General features: G+C 36.5%; 1 protein-coding gene across 5 annotated transcripts in view; it reads right to left on the bottom strand.

Annotated features, from left to right (window-relative positions):
• LOC139980329 (uncharacterized) overlaps positions 1-10,370 on the bottom strand; it is a 46,224-nt gene extending 35,854 nt beyond the window's left edge. For 2 of the 5 annotated variants that reach the window (XM_071991929.1, XM_071991933.1), the window contains exon 1: positions 10,005-10,370. The gene's annotated coding sequence lies outside the window, so the exon portion shown is untranslated. Of the gene's footprint in view, positions 1-435; positions 670-4,801; positions 4,960-10,004 lie in introns of those variants that run through there. The other 3 variants (XM_071991931.1, XM_071991930.1, XM_071991932.1) reach the window with 3 other exon arrangements.
• Positions 10,371-13,455: the final 3,085 nt, after the last annotated feature.

Below are 13,455 nucleotides of genomic sequence, written 5' to 3'. Positions count from 1 at the left end.
ATAATTTCAGAGACTTGACTTTGTTGAAAAATATAGTGATACACATGACAACTGCAAAACACTCTCAATAAAGTTCTGTTAAACTCCACTTTCCAGAGACAGCATACACAATTTACATAATTATGAAAATTTAATGTATATAAGTACTGTAATTATATTTATGAGCAGGCCTACCACTTTCTTTGAATTACTGTAATTTACAGGCTTACAGACTTTCATTCCTAAAACACTGCTAAGATATTGACTTTCTTGTATACATTACAATAATAGCTCTGATATCTTTGCAAACGATGTCATCACTCTTACTTCTATCTTAATATTAAGGCTTGAAATTTTGAAAGGATTACAAAATTTTTACCATGATCAATTTATCATGTAAAGTTCCAATTTTGCCTTGTTTAGTATTAAAAGATGAAGCAATCTCAAGAAACCTACCAGTACTTACGAATTGCTACAAGTCCTGTATGTACAGTATACTATATGGACATTCCCACTATCACTATCAGAGTGTACATACCACCGCGGCAAGGAGAAGAATTGGGAACACACTATACAACAATAATACAGCATATATATAACACAGCATACAAGAAAACTACTAGAGCAGCTTGCTACTGTTACCAGTAAGTTAAAAAGTATGTCAGTCGACCCAGCCAGCAGTAAACAACAGTCTTTCAAAGAGCTGTGAAAACCCCACCAAGAATAAAATATATAAAAAGAAGATAGATAAAGACTTTCAGCTCTTTTAGAAATCCCTACACCTTTGAAAGCTCGAAGTTATTCAACCATGAAAAGTCATTGTGATTGACAGACGAAAAGTCAACGGAATGGAAATATTGAAGACGCTCTCGGTTACTTTTTACAACTGAGTGCGCTACCAAAGACACCAGTTCGGAGGAGTAGTGTTCTGTGGCTGGTTAGGGTCATATTGCGGGCAAACTTAAGACAATGGATGGAGACAAATGATGGAAGAAATTTACAATTAGTTATGGTAACAATCAGACTAGATCAATAAAGTGAAGTTACAATCTGTTTTTACAATCTACAGTATATATGCAGAAGGCTAGTACTAGCCTTCACTCTTCTTTCTACTTCTTGGACAGACAAGTCTCCATTAAATGACTTGTACAATACATTTGTACTGTGTGTTTATAAGACAGGTTTCCCAACAAAATTACTTTTCCAGTTTAATAGTGTTTAAAGGTTGTCAGTATTGCCCCAAATTGCTCTGCTAATGATTGCACTCTTTCTACTTCGATTACCAGGCTTTTTCTGAGAGCATTTCCTTAAAGGCTTTAACCATCAACAATATTCTTGGACATTCAAGGGAAGTATAAAAAAGACACTGAAATAATGTTGTGACTGTGAGGGAAAAAAGTTCTTTAGAAAGCATCAAAAAAAGATCGCAAACTTTCAAACTTGTGTGACCGTTTGAATGCTCATTTGGGATGGGGGGGGGGGGGGAGGAGATGGGGAGGTTCTGCACTGACGACCAATAAACATATGGCCTTCAAGAAACAAACAATGCAGCTTATGTGCAGTACATGTTATGTTCAGGTGAGGAGCCTACCTTAATACAACACCAGTACATGTATAATAAAGTACAGTTCTATAGTACAGTATGTACTGAGGGAAATGTTCTGGCCAATGAGTGTCTATAGTAATTTAGTATGTACACTGTACATACAGTATTATGATCCCTTTTGCATCAATTCTTGCAAATATTTTAAATAATCTGAGAGACTTTTGAAAACGATCTTAAATATTACAATGCATGTATACCATTATCTAATAAATTTATTGTTGGCACCTCAAACATACAAAATGATAGGCACTGCCATCTTACTGCATGTACAGCCCTTCCAATGTGACATCACCACAGTACTGTGTGTAGCCATGCATGTCTACACCGAAATGTTGAGTATAAAGAATAAAATGTCATTTTGCCCCACCAAGTTTATTCACACACTTGGCACTATACTGTAGGTACATGTGTACTTTTCCTTCTCAAAACAATTAATGTTAACACTTGCAATATACTGTAGGCTACAATTAGCTCTTTGATTCTGTGGCGCCAATATGTCCTTGAGAAATAGATCTACTGTATATGGACTTCCCATAAACATATTGTACTCGTAGACACAAATTTTAACAACATTATTTCATATCGCCATACCTTTCATCATTATTATTATTTTAGGTTTACAGTCTTGTTCAAGGCCAATGCCCTGTCACACGACTTTGGTCATTGGTAACTTGTCACACCTACTGTACACACCAAAGTGTGCACAATTCAATCAATCTCTCCTGGGGCACCACAGTGCATCACTTAACTACCATGTGTCCCCGGGGGACTTCCCATAGGGTGCAGCCACAAACCGATGCACGCAACTATATTTACAAGTTACCTTGCAAGTCCCCCTTTATACACCTGGGTGAAGACAGGAAATGGAGATAAAGTGCCTTGCCCAAGGACACAACGCAATGATCTGGCCAGGACTGGGACCTGTAATCCTTGAATCACAAGTCCACTGCCTTAACCACTTGACCACTATGCTCTCTCTTTCTGGACCCCTTCCCCCCCCCCCATTCAACCACCCTGTGTCCTGGCCCTTAGATTCCATGAACCCGACATTGCTACTAACTTAAAAATTCCAATGTATCATTGAGTTTCACTGAAAGGGTGGAAATGAGACAGATTACAAAGATGCTTTGCACAGTGCTTTAACCTACATCATGCAATTTTATTGTGTATTAATTTAGCTCATTAATTGAAAGTACATGAAAAGCTTAGTCTATACTTAGCCATACAGTATACTGTACTATACCTAGCTGAGCTGTCAATCTCATATTTTATGTTTCCCTTCCAACCACCGCTCTTCAATATTAACCTAAATATATTATGACATATATGGTGTGAGGGTAAATTTCAAACACCTGCTACACTTCCTGGCCCTTAAATAGGATACGTGTGAATAAAAATCCATACAGTGCTTGTTTATATCAAATGATATTTAAAGGTACATATTATAAAATACACCAAACTCAAAAATTATTTGAGCCATAAAATGGATGGCTTTTTTTTACCCAATTGAAATTTGACATATTAAAATATACTTACCTGTACTACACATAACCAGTTGAAAAATGCTTTCATATGTGTAGATTCAATTTTTTATTGACAGGATTCAATTTAAAGCAATTAAATTATATCCATGTATTAACCAATTTAACTTTTTCTTGGTGAATCAGGAAATTAAAATTAAAGTACAGGATAAATAGTTTTAAAACGATGACAAGAAGGAATATATTGGCAGTGTCAGGATCATACTGTACGACGTACTATACTGTACATGTGTACAGCTTTGGAAAACAACTGAAAATCATCCCCCACCTTTCATGTATTTATATTCACATTGACCAAACTATCAAAACTATAGAACTGACAACTGAGCAGGAACATTTCATAATTCAACAAACTTTTTTGGGAGTGCCAAAGAAATTTTCAGAGCTGGAGGAGAGAGAGTTTTGGCTAATAATTCTCTAAACAATCCCATTCCATGATTAAATTTTCTGATTAAGTATTTCTCAATAGGATACATGATACTGTACTTCCTCACAGGCAATTTGCAATTTGTTGATATAATTTTCATCCCAGTCATGTTTTGTCCTAATTTGAATCTAGCATTCCCTGTTTTTGTATGTTTTGTTTTTGTGTTTTTGGGTGACTGAAACGATTAGTCACAATTCTTCAAGGAATTTCATTGGACAAACATTCATCTTCTAATCCCCACCCACCTTCCCCCACACTGGGCCAATAGAGCCACAATTCCAAAATAGGGTGAAACCCTAAATGCATGTTTCAAATGTTTAATTAATGGCTTTAAAATTCTAGGGGTCATACTGTACCAGTACCAATGAAATTTAAAGAACATTTATATGCATGTACAGTTGTACACAGCCCTGAATAAACACTAGTCCGTAGAATGTACATTATCAAATTCTGGTGACAACATGATGCAAGTGCATACGAAATGCTACATTGTCACTTAGCCGAATCATAGACTGATTTCTTTATAATTTAAAGTGGATGTGTCTTGCAAGGTAACTTCTTTGAATTTGTCAAACTGAGAATTTTTTCCTCTCCTTTCCCAGCTTTTATGAAAAGATCAGGGATCTGATTGATTTTAATTTCTCAATTTCTTTTGAAAATAAATTATCAAGAACTGTCATGAATACAAGAGACAAGTTGTGACATTCTTCAGTATGATACATGTTGTAAAAATTTTTCAATACTGAATAATTTTGAGTATATATAATCGTACTAGGCACTCTACTGTCATTTTATTGTTAGATACTGTATAAATACTAACTTGATCTGGTTCAATAAATATGAAGGAAGAAAGCAAACAGAGTATGACTCGTGGGAAATGCGGGTACAAAATTCACTTCAGCATCCTCGTAAGATAGCAGCTGAATCAGAAATCATTCAAGCATTTAACTTTCCCATGGAACTGAATAGACAATCACAATGGAAGGAAAGTAAATTGCACTGTACTGTAAGTTGGGAAGATTATGAAGTTTGTGACTTAAAGAGCTCAACAAATTATTTAAGTTCAATCTGTAGAAGAGATCTAAGTGTTTAGCCTACTGTACCATCAACATTCTTGCCATAGCTGAAGCAAGACTTTGCAAAGATGAGTACAATAAACTATATACAGAGATAAAATCACTTTTCTGCCTCTTGGCTAAGATCATGTGCATCATTATGTTCCCAGTGTAGGGGAACTGTGATACACACCTGATGATGCGTCACAAAGTCACAGTCTTTATGCAAGGGGACTGGTGTTAAGAGCGGATCAGTCAGTTCGGTTGTTTGGTTTTACGTGCCTAGGTTCTTCTTGGGTGACTTTTCTTAAAAGCTACATAGAGAGAGACATCTTTTGTCAATTCAAAGTCCTTGAAAAGAATAGACAAAGAGGTTTTTCAAACAGTGTTTATCATACCAAGCATATTTGTCATATACTGTATATGAATTATAGGTTAAGAGTAAATTTACATTTGAAGATAACAAACAAACAACTGTACTGTAGTACAGTTGTGACATCACCCATTCACTCTGTGTCTGTTTAAACATCCAATGTAGGTGGACCACACACTGTACCGCATAGAGACACTGTACAGATCATGCCTACTGTACTTGTCAAATGTATAACGTAGGCACTGAAATAAAGACCTCAAAAACACTCCAAATTTAAAGAAGATGTTACCATAGCAAATTTCCAACACTTATTACAACCTGTCATTGTTTCGATCCACACTCTGCATGCCAAAAGCTGCTTAATTGACAGATTAAGAGTAAATATCTTAAAGTGAAAGTGAGTAAGCCTCTCAATCACATTAGTCACTTACTGTACTGGCTTTTAGCACCAGTTTATTCTCTTCATTTGGTTAATTATGCGGTGCTTCTCTCGACTTTTTTAATGCTCTGCTTTATGTAAAGTCACACTACTGTACTGTATATTAAGGGACACTAGCTGTACATTTAAGTAGGTACAGTCAATGGTCTAAAATACTGCTATGTCAGTAAAGAATGTTTTTTCCCCTGTTTGAACAGGACCAGGGGATAAAATAAACTGGGCTGTCTGGACAAAGTTAATCTGTGAGGTAACAAAGTTCTCTGTTTATACGTCATAAATAATTTTTGTGGGGGAGTGGGGATAGTGGTCTGAAGTTTCAAATGTCATTTTCACTCAATCCGTAAATCAGACATTGATTCGGTCAAGAGTCGTCTTGAATTTGTCTGGCTATCTATCATTCTATTCTATTATTCTTGAGTCTCAACTATTCTGTTGAGCCGTTCCTTAATAAGTGTAAGCTGCGATACATGATCCATTACCCACCTGGGACTGCATATATCCACTTGACCAGTACAATTGTAGAAACTATTGGAAGAAGAACAGAGTTGTAAGGGACATCCAGAGTCCATTTCGGGTTACTAACTGTACCGTGCGTAGCACTTTTAAACTTATTCAAGAAATGATTAGATCAGGCAGATGGTCAGTGTATTATAATAAAACACTTCCTTTCTTTCATAGCTCAGTAAAAATACCTCCATCAGGATGTGCCCTTAATACCAGAGACTTTGTAAAATGGTCACTTCACTTTATGGTCAAGTTGAGTCACTACCAACTTAAGCTTTCTTTTCTCAAGTCACTGACTCAAATCCCTGTCTCAAGTCACTGACTAAAGTCACTGACTCAAATGACTCGCCAGCAGCTCACGTGTCAGACTTGTACTACACAAGTCCGTACTGGTACTTGAGCACAATTTTCTGTACTCATATATACTGTATTCACGCTCATGGGGTTTGTACTCATATATGGGTTTGTACTCATACTCATATATTTGTACTCATACTCATAGATTTGTACTCATACTCATGGGGTTTGTACTCATACACATCAATTTTTACTCATACACATTGATTTGTACTCATACTCATGGGTTTGTACTCATACTCATGGGTTTGTACTCATACACATTGATTTTTACTCATACTCATGGGTTTGTACTCATGCTGAGCAAAAATAACAATGTTTTACTCATACTCATGAGTAGTTTTGTACTTGTACTCGGAAAATTGTACTCAAACTACTATACATACTTTACAAATCGAGTCATCATTGTGTTACTTTCCAGCATATTTACGGCCAAAGTACTGTGTATTTTACTTTTAGGCGAAACCATTAAAGGAACATGTTACAAACTCACTTAATGAGAAAGATTAACCCGAGTTGGCTTTCTGTACATTTATTACACCATGCACTGTACATGATACTAGAAAAGTAACTGTTTAACACTTGTGCTTTGCAACTCTCTTATCTTATAATTTAGTAATAATAATAATAAAACAAATAACAATCATAAATAATAATGATAACAATAATAATAAAACCAATAACAATAATAATCATTAAAATAATGATAATGATTATGATAATGATCATGATAATGATAATGATAATATCAATAATAATAATAATAATAATAATAATAATAATAATAATAATAATAATAATAATAATAATAATAATAATAATAATATTTAGTCAGCAGTTATTTTAAGACGCTTAAACAACCACAAATGTGGGAGAAACCAGCAAGGCCTTATATATTACAACTTACACGTCGGGTGACTTCCAATTCAACATTTTAACTCAAATTTGGAATCTTTTCATTTAGAAAGTCATTTCAGAAGGGAAAACTGTAGTTTCCTCTTCAATGAGAAACCCACCTTACTATGACCCGGCCGGGAATCGAACCACAAACCTCCACATTGCTAACCTCATTGCTTCAAATGCCACCGCCTTTATCCACTCGGCCACGAAACCAGACATCTATATGTCAGTATTCTTGCCAACCATCCCTGATTTCCCCCTCCTCCAACCCCTTGCCCTCCTCTTCCAAAAGAAGTTGCTCTTCTGCTGTACGCTACCTTTTCACTGCTGTCCCTTCCAATTCTTTGCCTCAATACAGTACCTTGGCTCTTGCATACAAATGCTACAGTGTATCCCAGTGTCAGTAGCCTGTATCTTCCACCAATCCTATATTCCAATATATTTAACATAACATCACAAACCTAGTACATAGTGTATTTAATGAAAAACAAGTATTTACTCAATTGCTAGAAATGGCTAGAAAAGAATGTTTTAGTCACAGTGTTAGAATCAATATAATGTACTGTAGATTGACCCTGGGAAACCAAGTTTGACACTTTTAACACCAACCATTTAACAGAGGAAACAATTTGTTATATATATACAGTAGGGAAAGGATTAGAACAGGACTCAATATGATCCATGGCATTTAGAATTTCTTTGGCATTGAAACTGCCATATACATTGTATGTGACTCACAGTACTGGTATACCATACTGTACAGTAACCAGTACCCACTCAAAGATGCAAGGAAATGATGATGTACTGTATGAATAAATAATTTGTTACTAAATAGTCCTTCAATTTTGCAATTTCAATAACAAAGACACTTGACATGGACCTCACTGGTTTTCAAAACAATTTTACTACACTATATACTTTTTCTTTCATTTTTTTTTTTGGGGGGGGGGGAGGAGTCTTCTTTTTTGTGGGCATCTCTTCTTGGAAGGTCTATTTTTGGGAGTCTTTTTGGGAAGTCAATTTGTTTTGGGAGGGGGTCTTTTGGGGGGGTGGGGATCCTCTGTGATATTATGATCCAATAACTAAAGCTTCTCTAGATCTCATTTCACCTTTAATTACAAAATACAGAAATGGTAAAACTTTATAATTGCTCTAGGTTTGCTACACTTCACTGCAAATCTTCCTTCCCTAATATACTGTGTCATGCCCATTACACATAACCCTTGCACTTACATCTCCACAAATCAGGTAGAAATTTCCTTGTGAAGGAACAAAAAGATGATACAATATTCAGCTCCTGAACTGTTGGTCACAATTTTAGAAGATATACTGTAGGACAGAGGATGCAAATGTAAAAGCTGCTATAAACTGATCACAATTGAAAAAAATGTTAGTCTCTAACATTTAAACAAAGAATTTTTCTTGTCATCAATCAAAGAGGTGAATATACAATACAATTCAAATTCAGCTTCTGATAGATTCTATTGTTAAATTAGAGTTTTTTTTTTTTGGTGAATTGCTATTTTGGCAAAGATTAAACCTAATTATTGACTGCATTACAAGATTAGAGAAAGTATCAACAAAATAAAACTTCAATCTTCATGTCTCAATCAATTTGCTGTGTCAATTATCTCAACATTGGATATCATTTGTAACACATGGGTAACTAAGTAGCCTCAAATGTACATCTGCTACTTTTGCAAACTGTAAGATGAAAAACTGAATAAAGTCCATAACATATTATTAGAGAAACTAGAGAAATAAGATATGACTCATTATTGACAAATAAGGAGAAAAGTTTGAAAAAAATATATTGGAATTTCTATAACTGTACTCCTTATTTTGTCAATTATGAGTCATATCTTATTTCTCTGTTTTTCTCTAATAATATTTTCTTTTGGAGTAAACGTGGATTTTCATTATAAGATATATAATTAGATTGAATCTCTTGGCAATCACCAAAATACTTCAGAAACAACGTTGACCCACAGTAATTTTTGCTCATCTGTTCACTATGAATCGTGAAATTGGTACCACTAGTGTCCAAGGGCCCCTGCTTTATTAGCAGTGGGTCGCATTCCCAAAACCGGTGGCAAAAGCTTACCATGGGAAAACAAAATAATGGAACATTGGTGAACTAAGTTTGCAGTGAAATCTCGCAGTAAACATTCGCAATGCTATGTGGTGATTTGTTTGTTTCCCAAGTTTTGATAAATAGGAGTGTGCTGTCTTTTACTTTCACACAATGTGCAATCAAATCATTCAATGCGTAATTTAGTCAATTGCACTAAGTGGGGTCCATATTGTGTAATTTTATGAGTTATGGGTTTAAGAAAAATCACACCAATTTACCAAAGAGACATGTCTGGGTAGCAGTGCCCTACTGTACCTGTAGGCTAGACTTTCATGCTTGCTGGGTGGGCCAGAACAATTCTACACCTATGTTTTCTTTTATGTAGGCCCCTGACTTAAATACATATACAATTCTAAATACCTGGAAGACTTGAAATCTGCATACCTAATGACTGCACTATCCACTATCAGTCCAACTTTTGAATAGGTCTTTTTTGGTATATAATTATAAACAAACAGTATTACTATTACTCTATGTGTAGGCCTTCGTGTCAACGTGTGAATAATGCAAATGCTGCTACCCCAGTCTTAACTTACACAGGGTTTAGCCTAACGGGCCAATTAATCAATATAATTATAAATGAAACGGTGCAGGAAGTTTGCACAATACGGGCCTAACTTTAGTTTAGGCTACATTTATTTACAATCGGAAGCAATATTTCTTGTTGCATGTCATAATTCAACACTAACCTTTTTTACTTGAGGAAATGCCTCAAAGACACAATTTGCGGATCAATATCTTCGTTCTTCTTTTTAGTTTCACTGTTTTCAGAGCCAAGTAATCCTAAGTATTTCTTTCAATAAGGCAAGGCAGTCTGTAGTGTACGTAGTGTTACTGGGTAAGCAAAATGTGTGTTGTCGTACGCTCAATGTTTTCTCAATGGAGTTCCCTGCTGCATGCATGCTTGCTTTATTGTTATTAGTAGTAAACGACATGCGTTGCGTTGCGAGAGGCAAAACAAAAGTAGAATTAAAAACATCACAGAAAACTGTCGCTGGTTATCAATGACAGTTACATCTGACAGTGTTTGTTTTGCACAACCATTATGCAATGAAGTAGGCTAATAATAAACGGGGACCGCAAAGAAAAGTTTTTTTGAAAACGTGAAAGTATGGAAACTACGAGAGCCCAATAATGCCATGTAAACTAAAATAATTAATTTGCAAACAAGTCATTAAATTGTGTTATAACAAGTTATTGATAACAAATCGATAATTCAATTGATCAGTACTGTAGTAGGCTTTCTTAGGAATTATTACGTTAAACTATTACTATTAAGTTTGATACCTATACTTGCTCATTATTTTCCGCTTTAAAATTCCTAACACATCGATATGAATTTAATAAATAGTCAGTATGAATATTGAACGAAATGGGTATTACTAGGAGCAACCATTCTTAAAAGGTCTATAAGAGATTTTGTGAAGATAGAATTTACGAGGGAAGTCTATATTTAGTATTTGCATTGGAATTGAAAGTTGGCAGAAAACATTGTACGTATGCAGAGACGATAACATACATGGCAGTTCTGGGGAGGAGTATGTATCCCCCTCCCTCTAGAACAGGGTTGTCCAACCTTTTGCAGAGGAGGGCCACATGGAATGATTATGATGAAGGAGGGGGCCGCATGAACCCTACGCTCGATTTTCCGATTTTTTGCCCGAAGCCCAAGGCAACAAAATGTGAGCACTGCGCGCGGAGCGCACTGATTTATTTTCCTTCCTGATAAAACAGATGAATAAAGTTCAGCCGCCCCCCTCCCTCCGCTGAGAGAGTGTCACACAAACTGACCTGTATGCAGTTTTTTTGGACCCAGAAGGTTCGAATGATTGATTATATAGCTTCAAATTGTTATCAATAAATCTGTTCACTAAAATTTCACACCGTAGAGCATCTCTGGCGGGCCGGACGCAACCCTGCGGCGGGCCGGACTGTGGCCCGCGGGCCGTAGGTTGGACAACCCTGCTCTAGAATAAAATCAAGGCATCATGCCCCATCTCCTCCTCCACTGGCAGACAGAAGATTCTAAAAAAATCCTAGTGTACAGAAAATAAATGTATAACATGTCTGTGCGGTACAAAGCTAAACAGTCATACATTCAGGCTTCATCATACTTCGAATTGTCGGTAAATTTACTAGATATTTCTACTGCTTTACCCTGCTTTCGACTGTTTTTGTTTAAACTTTCGAGTATCTTCTCTAAATGTCTTCTTCTCCTACCGAACTTTCTTCGACTCTTTCTTTTCGATATGAAAAGTCGACTCTTATCAGCTCATTTATTTATCTCGCAGATTTCGCACACAAATTGTCGAAACTTCGAGGCCCTTGGCCCAAACTTCTATGGAACGCCAAAAGGACCATAGGTGTCGCTAATACCCTAAACAGGAGGTGCTACTACCCTAAACAGGGAGTGCTACTACTCTTATTAGGAAGTGCTACTAATCGAAACAGGAGGTGCTACTACTCTAAACAGAAGGTGCTACTACTCTAAACAGGAGGTGCTACTACTCCTAAGTGACGTATACTGCTGTAAAAAGGTGGCGCTACTACTCTAAAAAGGCGATGCTACTATTACTACTACATGCGGCGATGCTACTGTAAATTAGTGGCGTTACTACCCTAAACAGAAGGTGCTACCACTCCAAAATGGAGTCGCTACTATTCTAAGGTAGCATACGCCCATTTAAAGCCCGATTGACTAACACACTAAATCACAAAAGTAATATGGTCTCTAAGTCTAGATAGAAGTGTTCACTAGCTAAACGCTACCCATCACCGGATAGCTGACAAGTTGGCCTTTCATTGCACCATCAATTTTCCGTACCATGACCGTGCAGTGTTTTTGCTATCCGAGCCGGAAGTTTTCGTCACTTGTAAACAAACCTCTTCACTCAGTTTAGTAAAAAATTTTCCTACGCTGCTCCTGGGAGGCCTAAAGGGGTCTAAAATTGCCTCACCACATGTACTTCCATTCATGCTCTTCAACATGCAATCCACAAAAAAACTCGATCATGATTGATAACAGGCCAAAAAAGATGTTCTCCTGCTGCTTTTTGCCACTTTTCCTGAAGGAGAACATTCGAGCGGATGGATATAGACTCTAATAGGAGTATGCCATCTTCATGACCGTTAGATTTTGAGCTAGAAGAGCAGCAAGTTTAGCATACTGAACCCCCACCCTTCCATCTGCTCGTACGGAGTTATATCAACATTTAACCAATGATTTTCAAAAATGGTTTATATCATACCTTCGATCCTCTCTATTTTCACACCATCTGTACTTTAAATTATGCTCTTCCATACAAAGGCAGAACGAGCAAACGATGACAGTAACTGATAACATGCTTAAACAAGCTTTGCCTTAGGTACTTTGACCTTTTTCAGTATGGGTGTACTTAAGCATACAGGGGGCCACCTGGTCCACAGCGTGCTAAGGTACACCCAGCTATATAGATGCATTTATAAACACGCTATTCCACATGTATATGTTTATATTTACGGAGATGACAAAGTGAGTTCCGAAATTGAAAACAAAAAGATATAAAAGTTATTATAACAACAATGAAAGACCTACGTTACTTCGTTAATTGTAAAGATGTTAAGTTACCCCTTCACCTTCTTTTCAATCACACCCTGGCTATATCCCAGGTCCCGTAATAGTTCTTTCTTTACTGTCATTGTATTTAATTTCCTGATCTTTCGCTAATTATAAAATTCCAACTATGTTGCTAAAATACTGCTGTTACTTTCATTACTCCCAAGTCGACAAGCCAAGCACCAAACTTTTTTATATGAACATGCGTATATCATAATCATTGTAGGCCACGCCTCCAAAAAAAAAAAAAATCGGAAGGGCGCCGTTGCTACAAATCATGTTCTTAAAGGGTGTGAAGACTCGCGCACAAAGAAACGTCTCATGCCGGTAATGACCTAGTTTCGAGTGAGGTGTAACAGAAGTGTTAGACACCACCATCAATCCCAGATAATACACACACAGCTTGCTACCGTCGGTAATTAGACACTAGTGTACAGTCAATACATACAGCTACGCGGTTAATATCCACAACACAGTGTACATAGCAGCGTGGACATCTCAGGTCTAGATAAACTATAACAATGTATCACGTTCATTACTGTCTG

The sequence above is a fragment of the Apostichopus japonicus genome, chromosome 14 (genome assembly GCF_037975245.1).
Source record: "Apostichopus japonicus isolate 1M-3 chromosome 14, ASM3797524v1, whole genome shotgun sequence".
Classification (NCBI taxonomy): Eukaryota; Metazoa; Echinodermata; class Holothuroidea; order Aspidochirotida; family Stichopodidae; genus Apostichopus; species Apostichopus japonicus.
The sequence above is the reverse complement of the archived record's forward strand: the minus strand, read 5'-3'. Positions and strand labels throughout refer to the sequence as shown.